Raw genomic sequence first — 9,508 nt, 5'->3', positions numbered from 1 at the left:
ACATTTGTCTGACCCGCAGGACCCCTAATATCCTTTCGTTCCTCACAAATGGACTTATGATGCAATCTTTTACAGTTAACACAACGAGCCTTTTCTTTCTTTTTGCAATTTGACACTTTGCGCCCACGTTGAAGACAAAGAAAGCATCTGTTCGCTAGTTTCAATTTATCCATTCGATCATTAACGCGTACGATCTTCTTACAGCCTTGCGCCCAATGACCGCAAGAGTCGATCTTTTAGATTGCGCGTGTATGTGAAGTGAGGACGCTGTGGGAAGGTTACTAGAAGTGCTGGAAAATTCACCGCGTATCTTCTGCATGGTAAGCGCCCCGTCGACTTTCCTCGTTCAAAAACTCCATCAGTTGCAAAATGTCCCCTTCGGATATTCCCGTACGCTTGGCGCGTATTATCCAAAGGCGGCAAATGTCATCCGGAAAAGCGCGTAAAATTTTCGGCGCGAGGACTCGGCCGTATCCGTTCACGTCTTCCCCGAGTGCCCGGAGAGCTTGAATACGTCGCTGGCATTCAATGAATGTTGAATTACGTTCCTCTGGGGTGGACAGTTGAATTCGTTTTATGGCTTCGAGATAATCTAAGTGGGCTTGAATTATTCGATCCTTGTTGCATAAAGCGCTTGGAGAATCCTCTTCGTTTCTGTGTAAGTCTCGGCCGTCACCGCAATACCGTCCACTAAATGCTTTGGTTCTCCCGAGAGATAGCCGCGAAGAAAGATGTGTTTATTAATTGTAGTTACCGTCGGATCGTTGTCAACCGACTGCTCAAACTGCTCCCAGAATCGTGCACATGTCTAGATATCGCCTGAAAAAGGCTGAAGTTTGATCGGCGGAAGTTTTACTGAAGCTGTGGAAACACTGATTGCTACAAATTGTACCGGCGGATTGTAGGGAATCTTTATGTCTGCTACCGATTTCGCAAGCTGTTTCTCTATTTCGTGAGACAATCGAGAAAGTGTGAGTTTCGCGGTGTCTATATAATCTTCGCATTTAAGAACATGTTCTTCGTATTCGTCATCGTCTAACAACTCGTGAATATCCTAATCTAATTTAACGAGGCGGTTCAAAACGCTTCCCAATGTCATTGTAGTATTTATAATCTGCGATTTCCTATGTGCCTGACAACCTTGCAACTTCCGCTACGAGTCACGTAATGTTTGCTCTTTTTGAAATACGTTTTCTCTTTAGAGAGTGTAACTGTGCTTTTGGTTTGTGGTCTGGCATTACCATTCCGTCCGATTACTCCAAAGTTTAAAGCAGTGTCGGCTAGCGATCAGCTGGTCCTAGTAGGGCGTTATCTTTGAATCACTAGTCGAAGTAGTTGAATTGATGGTCGCTAGATGGCAGCACCAGTCATAAGCAAACTACAGTTGTTGTTGTTGTTGTTGTTGTCTTCAGTCCTGAGACTGGTTTGATGCAGCTCTCCATGCTACTCTATCCTGTGCAAGCTGCTTCATCTCCCAGTACCTACTGCAACCTACATCCTTCTGAATCTGCTTAGTGTACTCATCTCTCGGTCTCCCTCTACGATTTTTACCCTCCACGCTGCCCTCCAATGCTAAATTTGTGATCCCTTGATGCCTCAAAACATGTCCTACCAACCGATCCCTTCTTCTAGTCAAGTTGTGCCACAAACTTCTCTTCTCCCCAATCCTATTCAATACCTCCTCATTAGTTACGTGATCTATCCACCTTATCTTCAGTATTCTTCTGTAGCACCACATTTCGAAAGCTTCTATTCTCTTCTTGTCCAAACTAGTTATCGTCCATGTTTCACTTCCATACATGGCTACACTCCAAACAAATACTTTCAGAAACGACTTCCTGATACATAAATCTATATTCGATGTTAACAAATTTCTCTTCTTCAGAAACGCTTTCCTTGCCATTGCCAGTCTACATTTTATATCCTCTCTACTTCGACCATCATCAGTTATTTTACTTCCTAAATAGCAAAACTCCTTTACTACTTTAAGTGTCTCATTTCCTAATCTAATTCCCTCAGCATCACCCGATTTAATTTGACTACATTCCACTATCCTCGTTTTGCTTTTGTTAATGTTCATCTTATATCCTCCTTTCAAGACACTGTCCATTCCGTTCAACTGCTCTTCCAAGTCCTTTGCCGTCTCTGACAGAATTACAATGTCATCGGCGAACCTCAAAGTTTTTACTTCGTCTCCATGAATTTTAATACCTACTCCAAATTTTTCTTTTGTTTCCTTTACTGCTTGCTCAATATACAGATTGAATAACATCGGGGAGAGGCTACAACCCTGTCTCACTCCTTTCCCAACCACTGCTTCCCTTTCATGCCCCTCGACTCTTATTACTGCCATCTGGTTTCTGTACAAATTATAAATAGCCTTTCGCTCCCTGTATTTTACCCCTGCCACCTTTAGAATTTGAAAAAGAGTATTCCAGTCAACATTGTCAAAAGCTTTCTCTAAGTCTACAAATGCTAGAAACGTAGGTTTGCCTTTTCTTAATCTTTCTTCTAAGATAAGTCGTAAGGTCAGTATTGCCTCACGTGTTCCAACATTTCTACGGAATCCAAACTGATCCTCCCCGAGGTCTGCATCTACCAGTTTTTCCATTCGTCTGTAAAGAATTCGCGTTAGTATTTTGCAGCCGTGGCTTATTAAACTGATAGTTCGGTAATTTTCACATCTGTCAGCACCTGCTTTCTTTGGGATTGGAATTATTATATTCTTCTTGAAGTCTGAGGGTATTTCGCCTGTCTCATACATCTTGCTCACCAGCTGGTAGAGTTTTGTCATGATTGGCTCTCCCAAGGCCGTCAGTAGTTCTAATGGAATGTTGTCTACTCCGGGGGCCTTGTTTCGACTCAGGTCTTTCAGTGCTCTGTCAAACTCTTCACGCAGTATCGTATCTCCCATTTCGTCTTCATCTACATCCTCTTCTATTTCCATAATATTGTCCTCAAGTACATCGCCCTTGTATAAACCTTCTATATACTCCTTCCACCTTTCTGCCTTCCCTTCTTTGCTTAGAACTGGGCTGCCATCTGAGCTCTTGATATTCATACACGTGGTTCTCTTCTCTCCAAAGGTCTCTTTAATTTTCCTGTAGGCAGTATCTATCTTACCCCTAGTGAGATAAGCTTCTACATCCTTACATTTGTCCTCTAGCCATCCCTGTTTAGCCATTTTGCACTTCCTGTCGATCTCATTTTTGAGACGTTTGTATTCCTTTTTGCCTGCTTCATTTACTGCATTTTTATATTTTCTCCTTTCATCAATTAAATTCAATATTTCTTCTGTTACCCAAGGATTTCTAGCAGCCCTCGTCTTTGTACCTACTTTATCCTCTGCTGCCTTCACTACTACATCCCTCAGAGCTACCCATTCTTCTTCTACTGTATTTCTTTCCCCTATTCCTGTCAATTGTTCCCTTATGCTCTCTCTGAAACTCTGTACAACCTCTGGTTCTTTCAGTTTATCCAGGTCCCATCTCCTTAATTTCCCACATTTTTGCAGTTTCTTCAGTTTTAATCTACAGGTCATAACCAATAGATTGTGGTCAGAGTCCACATCTGCCCCTGGAAATGTCTTACAACTTAAAATCTGGTTCCTAAATCTCTGTTTTACCATTATATAATCTATCTGATACCTTTTAGTATCTCCAGGGTTCTTCCACGTATACAACCTTCTTTCATGATTCTTAAACCAAGTGTTAGCTATGATTAAGTTGTGCTCTGTGCAAAATTCTACTAGGCGGCTTCCTCTTTCATTTCTTAGCCCCAATCCATATTCACCTACTATGTTTCCTTCTCTCCCTTTTCCTACACTCGAATTCCAGTCACCCATTACTATTAAATTTTCGTCTCCCTTCACTATCTGAATAATTTCTTTTATTTCATCGTACATTTCTTCAATTTCTTCATCATCTGCAGAGCTAGTTGGCATATAAACTTGTACTACTGTAGTAGGTGTGGGCTTCGTATCTATCTTGGCCACAATAATGCGTTCACTATGCTGTTTGTAGTAGCTTACCCGCATTCCTATTTTCCTATTCATTATTAAACCTACTCCTGCATTACCCCTATTTGATTTTGTGTTTATAACCCTGTAGTCACCTGACCAGAAGTCTTGTTCCTCCTGCCACCGAACTTCACTAATTCCCACTATATCTAACTTTAATCTATCCATTTCCCTTTTTAAATTTTCTAACCTACCTGCCCGATTAAGGGATCTGACATTCCACGCTCCGATCCGAAGAACGTCAGTTTTCTTTCTCCTGATAACGACATCCTCCTGAGTAGTCCCCGCCCGGAGATCCGAATGGGGGACTATTTTACCTCCGGAATATTTTACCCAAGAGGATGCCATCATCATTTAATCATACAGTAAAGCTGCATGTCCTCGGGAAAAATTACGGCTGTAGTTTCCCCTTGCTTTCAGCCGTTCGCAGTACCAGCACAGCAAGGCCGTTTTGGTTAATGTTGCAAGGCCAGATCAGTCAATCATCCAGACTGTTGCCCCTGCAACTACTGAAAAGGCTGCTGCCCCTCTTCAGGAACCACACGTTTGTCTGGCCTCTCAACAGATACCCCTCCGTTGTGGTTGCACCTACGCTATGGCCATCTGTATCGCTGAGGCACGCAAGCCTCCCCACCAACGGCAAGGTCCATGGTTCATGGGGGGGGCAAACTACAGTAAGTGATGGGCTAAACTGCGATTTTCCGATGTCAGTGATTTCTGTGAATGTTACTTTTCAGTATCTGTTATTCTTAACTATGATTTGTCGCAGTTAAGAGTCGCAGTTAAGGAACCTAGGTCGTATATCCCTCCGCCACTGCTATTTCTGCGATTTCAGCTACTTCCGCGACTCCTGCTACTTCTGCGACTTACCACCATATGAAAAAGTTACATCTGTCCACACAGAAAATTGCATCTCAACAAACCTGTCATTGGTAAGTATGTTTTACGTTTGTTCTTCCGTTGGATTTAATTTTGTATTAAAGAAACAACTGTGAAAATATTAATATTGTAATTAATATGTAAGTAGCGTAATAGTAATAGTTCGTGTTTATAAAATGAATTCTAACATATTTTTATGTTCACAGGTACCCGAACTACATTTCAGTCACTCAGTAAATTGATAACTCAAAATATTATTGTCAACAGATCTGGAGAAATTGCCACTGCGTCTTTAGACCGTTTTCGTCAGACGAGAGGTTAGTTTCTAAGTGTTTCGATGGACTTAATTACTTCAGTGAGATCGTTCTTGCAAATGTGAAATATACCCCATTGAGTGGCTTTCATTAGAGCAAATATTAGCAATCTACTCTGTCAATTATATTGTTTGTAATTAGTGACCGCAAAATTTGTTTAATAATCCTTTTGATTTTGTAGACACAGTTCTGACTTTTGATTACTGGTTGCTGTACGTATCTATCCACGTCAAGGCTGTTGAGAGAGACTCGTTAAGATTCAAGACAGCTCTTAGAAGATTTTGCAGTTTAAAAGTGACAAAATTGTGAAATAAGTGTGCAGATGAGTGATTAAACTGTGTTTTATTGAAGTTGTTGTGCGATTTTAAAGGAATAATAAATGTTAAATACAGTGAGTGAATAATGAAAATCTCATTTTCCACATGTTTAAGCCATCCTATACCCATAATTATCCGCCACTTATTTACTGGTAAACAGTAGTTGAAGAGTGACATGCCGCCGCCCCCCCCCCCCCCCTTCTCCACAATCTTGGTGTGACACTGACCTGTAACATAGCCCGAGGTATAGAATATGCATTTTGAGGCTGTTGATATGGAAGTGGGAAGTACAGATCTTCCAGTTAAATCAGGAATAGCCTAAGTGCATTACTTGAAAGTAACTCAGGAAAAGCTTACTTATGTAGGTGGTTGTAGCGTCGGCAAAAAGTTCTTGTGTGTGAAGTTGCCATGTAGAACACCAGGTGCAAACCTTTTTTCCCGAGTCTTGAACTGTGTCGCAACCAAAGCGAGGCATTCATATGACTCAATAATTGTGTTTTCATTTCACTACACTTATACAGGTCTGAGTTCTGTTGTGTTAACATTCCAAAGTCCTGTAGGCATGTGGAGTGTTAAGCAAAACTGTCATATTGAAAGCAGAATCAAACACATTTGTTACGTTACTTGATATTTTCAGGAGAAAAAGGCAATGTTGCTTCTTTTTAATATAAAACTTTCAGAGTCACAGCTGTGTTTGACCAACCATAACTGATGCTGAATGTGCATGTCGTCATATAATGTGAAGGGCTTATTTCAATAGTGGTACAAGTCCATTACCTCCACTTTTCTGTCTATAATGCTTCTGAAATTAATGATCCAAACAAACATAAATAAAGGTTCATCTCTAACAAGAAGCCACATGCTTGAATATTTCTGGTATCTCAACTGCAGATTTTTCAGCACTCATTTAACTTTACGGCTCTGTATTTCAAAATGAACAAAAATGGGCTTCTTGCTAGATATGAACCTTTATTTGTGTTTGTTTGGATCATTAATTTCAGAAGCATTATAGACAGAAAAGTGGAGGTAATTGACTTGTACCACTATTGAAATAAGCCCTTCACATTATATGATGACACACACATTCAGCATCAGTTATGGTTGGTCAAACACAGCTGTGACTCTGAAAATTTTATATTAAAAAGAAGCAACATTGCCTTTTTCTCCTGAAAATATCAAGTAACGTAACAAATGTGTTTGATTCTGCTTTCAATATGACAGTTTTGCTTAACACTCCACATGCCTACAGGACTTTGGAATGTTAACACAGCAGAACTCAGACATCTGTGTAAGTGAAGTGAAATGAAAACGCTATTATTGAGTCATATGAATGCCTCACTTTGGTTGCGACACAGTTCAAGACTCGGGATAAAAGGTTTGCACCTGTTGTCCTACATGGCAACTTCACACACAAGAACTTTTTGCCGACGCTACAACCACCTACATAAGTAAGCTTTTCCTGAGTTACTTTCAAGTAATGCACTTAAGCTATTCCTGATTTAACTGGAAGATCTGTACTTCCCACTTCCATATCAACAGCCTCAAAATGCATATTGTAGACTTTGGGATATGTTACAGGTCAGTGTCACACCAAGATTGTGGAGAAGGGGAGGGGGGCGACATGTCACTCTTCAACTAGTGTTTACCAGTAAGTAAGTGGTGGAGAATTACGGGTATAGGACGGCTTAAACATGTGGAAAATGAGATTTTTATTATTCACTCACTGTATTTAACATTTATTATTCCCTTAAAATCGCACAACTTCAATAAAACACAGTTTAATCACTCATCTGCACATTTATTTCACAATTATGTCACTTTTAAACTGCAAAATCTTCTAAGAGCTGTCTTGACTCTCAGCTGAAGTGGTGCGAACACACAAAGGTACTTGCAAACAGAATGTCATCAGCATGTTATGCCCTTAGAATTCTATCATCTGTGTGTAACATGCAGTGTCTTTTAGTTACATATTATTCATATGTACACTCAATTCTTAGCTATGGCATTCTTTTTTGGGGAACAAATCCACAAAATATGAACACAATTTTCAAACTCCAGAAAAGAGCCATAAGAATAATAACCAGAAATAGTAGTCGAGCTCATTGTAAAGATCTGTTCAAAACACTGGGGATTTTAACTGCTCCATGTGAACACATTTACCAGTCAGTTGTACACATCAAAAGTAACATTGGCAATTACTGCACAAACAGCTCTGTCCATGACCATGCAACAAGAGATAGACTCAACTTACATTTACCAAGAAAAAATAAACATAAAACTCAAAACAGCATTTTCTACCAAGGAATAAAACTGTACAATAAATTACCAAAAGAGATTAAAGAAATTTCAAAAATACACTTATTTAAGAAGGCAGCTAAAAAGTACCTGTTATGCAATACATTTTATACATTGAAGGATTACTTGATAAAGCAGAGTAGGGGTTTGATAAAAAATGTTATACAAACAAATAATAATAATAATGATGATTATAAAACATCCAATATTCCACATAACACCTTCACTTTATTATTTTTCTTCTTTTTTCCTTTCTAGAGACACTCTCCCCTCAAGCTATGCATAGCACAATACTAACACCTCTTCCTCTTTCTGAGCTCAACATCTCACTCATTATGAAGGGATGCTGACTCAGTTTTTCAGGATAGCAAATGGGAACTTGCAGTACAGAAAATGGCCCAAGGATCACCTGTGTGTGTGTGTGTGTGTGTGTGTGTGTGTGTGTGTGTGTATGTATGTAGTGAGTGAAGTGTTATGAAACAATGTGTGTATAGTGTGTGCAGTGACTGATAGTGAAATATGAGTGAATAGTGTGGCATTACATTATTTAATGAGTTATTTGTAAATAAATTATTGTATACCAGGAGTAAAATCTAATGATTGTCTCTAACTAGAAGTCTGTAAATATATGTGTATACGAATTAGCTTATTGTAAGTTGATCTAAGCTTGTAAATACTTTGACATGTCCTATATCCTTGTAAAAAGAGATCTACGGATGAATGAAACTACTACTACTACTACTACTACTACTACTACTACTACTATCTCAACAGCCTTGACATGGATAGATACGTACAGCAACCAGTGATCAGAGTCAGAACTGTGTCTGCAAAATCAAAAGGATTATTAAACAATTTTTGCGGTCACTAATTACAAACAATATAATTGACAGAGTAGATTGCTAATATTTGCTCTAATGAAAGCCACTCAATGGGGTATATTTCACATTTGCAAGAACGATCTCACTGAAGTAATTAAGTCCATCGAAACACTTAGAAACTAACCTCTCGTCTGACGAAAACGGTCTAAAGACGCAGTGGCAATTTCTCCAGATCTGTTGACAATAATATTTTGAGTTATCAATTTACTGAGTGACTGAAATGTAGTTCGGGTACCTGTGAACATAAAAATATGTTAGAATTCATTTTATAAACACGAACTATTACGCTACTTACATATTAATTACAATATTAATATTTTCACAGTTGTTTCTTTAATACAAAATTAAATCCAACGGAAGAACAAACGTAAAACATACTTACCAATGACAGGTTTGTTGAGATGCAATTTTCTGTGTGGACAGATGTAACTTTTTCATACAGTGGCAAGTCGCAGAAATTGCAGAAGTAGCAGAAATCGCGGAAGTAGCTGAAATCGCAGAAATAGCAGTGGCGGAGGGATACACGACCTAGGTTCCTTAACTGCGACAAATCACAGTTAAGAATAACAGATAATGAAAAGTAGCATTCACAGAAATCACTGATATCGGAAAATCCCAGTTTAGCCCATCACTAATATGAACACACAGCACACCGATCTTGTGAGGCACAAGGCTCTCATAACGAAGTACGTACGTCGGTCAACAGTTGGCACTAGGAAAAGAATGTTAACTGCCCTTTTTAGTTGCTACTTGCGACCCAGTTGCGACTTGTCACGGAAATCACAGTTAGACTCGATAGACGTG

General features: G+C 39.3%; 1 long non-coding RNA gene across 1 annotated transcript; it reads left to right on the top strand.

Moving 5' to 3' along the window:
- The first annotated feature begins 4,757 nt into the window (after nt 1-4,757).
- LOC126271698 (uncharacterized) lies at nt 4,758-5,566 on the top strand. Its single transcript, XR_007549147.1, has 3 exons — nt 4,758-4,950; nt 5,104-5,214; nt 5,393-5,566. It is a non-coding gene; the product is annotated as an uncharacterized LOC126271698 (long non-coding RNA).
- Nucleotides 5,567-9,508: the final 3,942 nt, after the last annotated feature.

Source organism: Schistocerca gregaria, chromosome 1, assembly GCF_023897955.1.
Source record: "Schistocerca gregaria isolate iqSchGreg1 chromosome 1, iqSchGreg1.2, whole genome shotgun sequence".
Lineage (NCBI taxonomy): Eukaryota > Metazoa > Arthropoda > Insecta > Orthoptera > Acrididae > Schistocerca > Schistocerca gregaria.
This window is presented reverse-complemented; position numbering and strand designations above follow the sequence as displayed.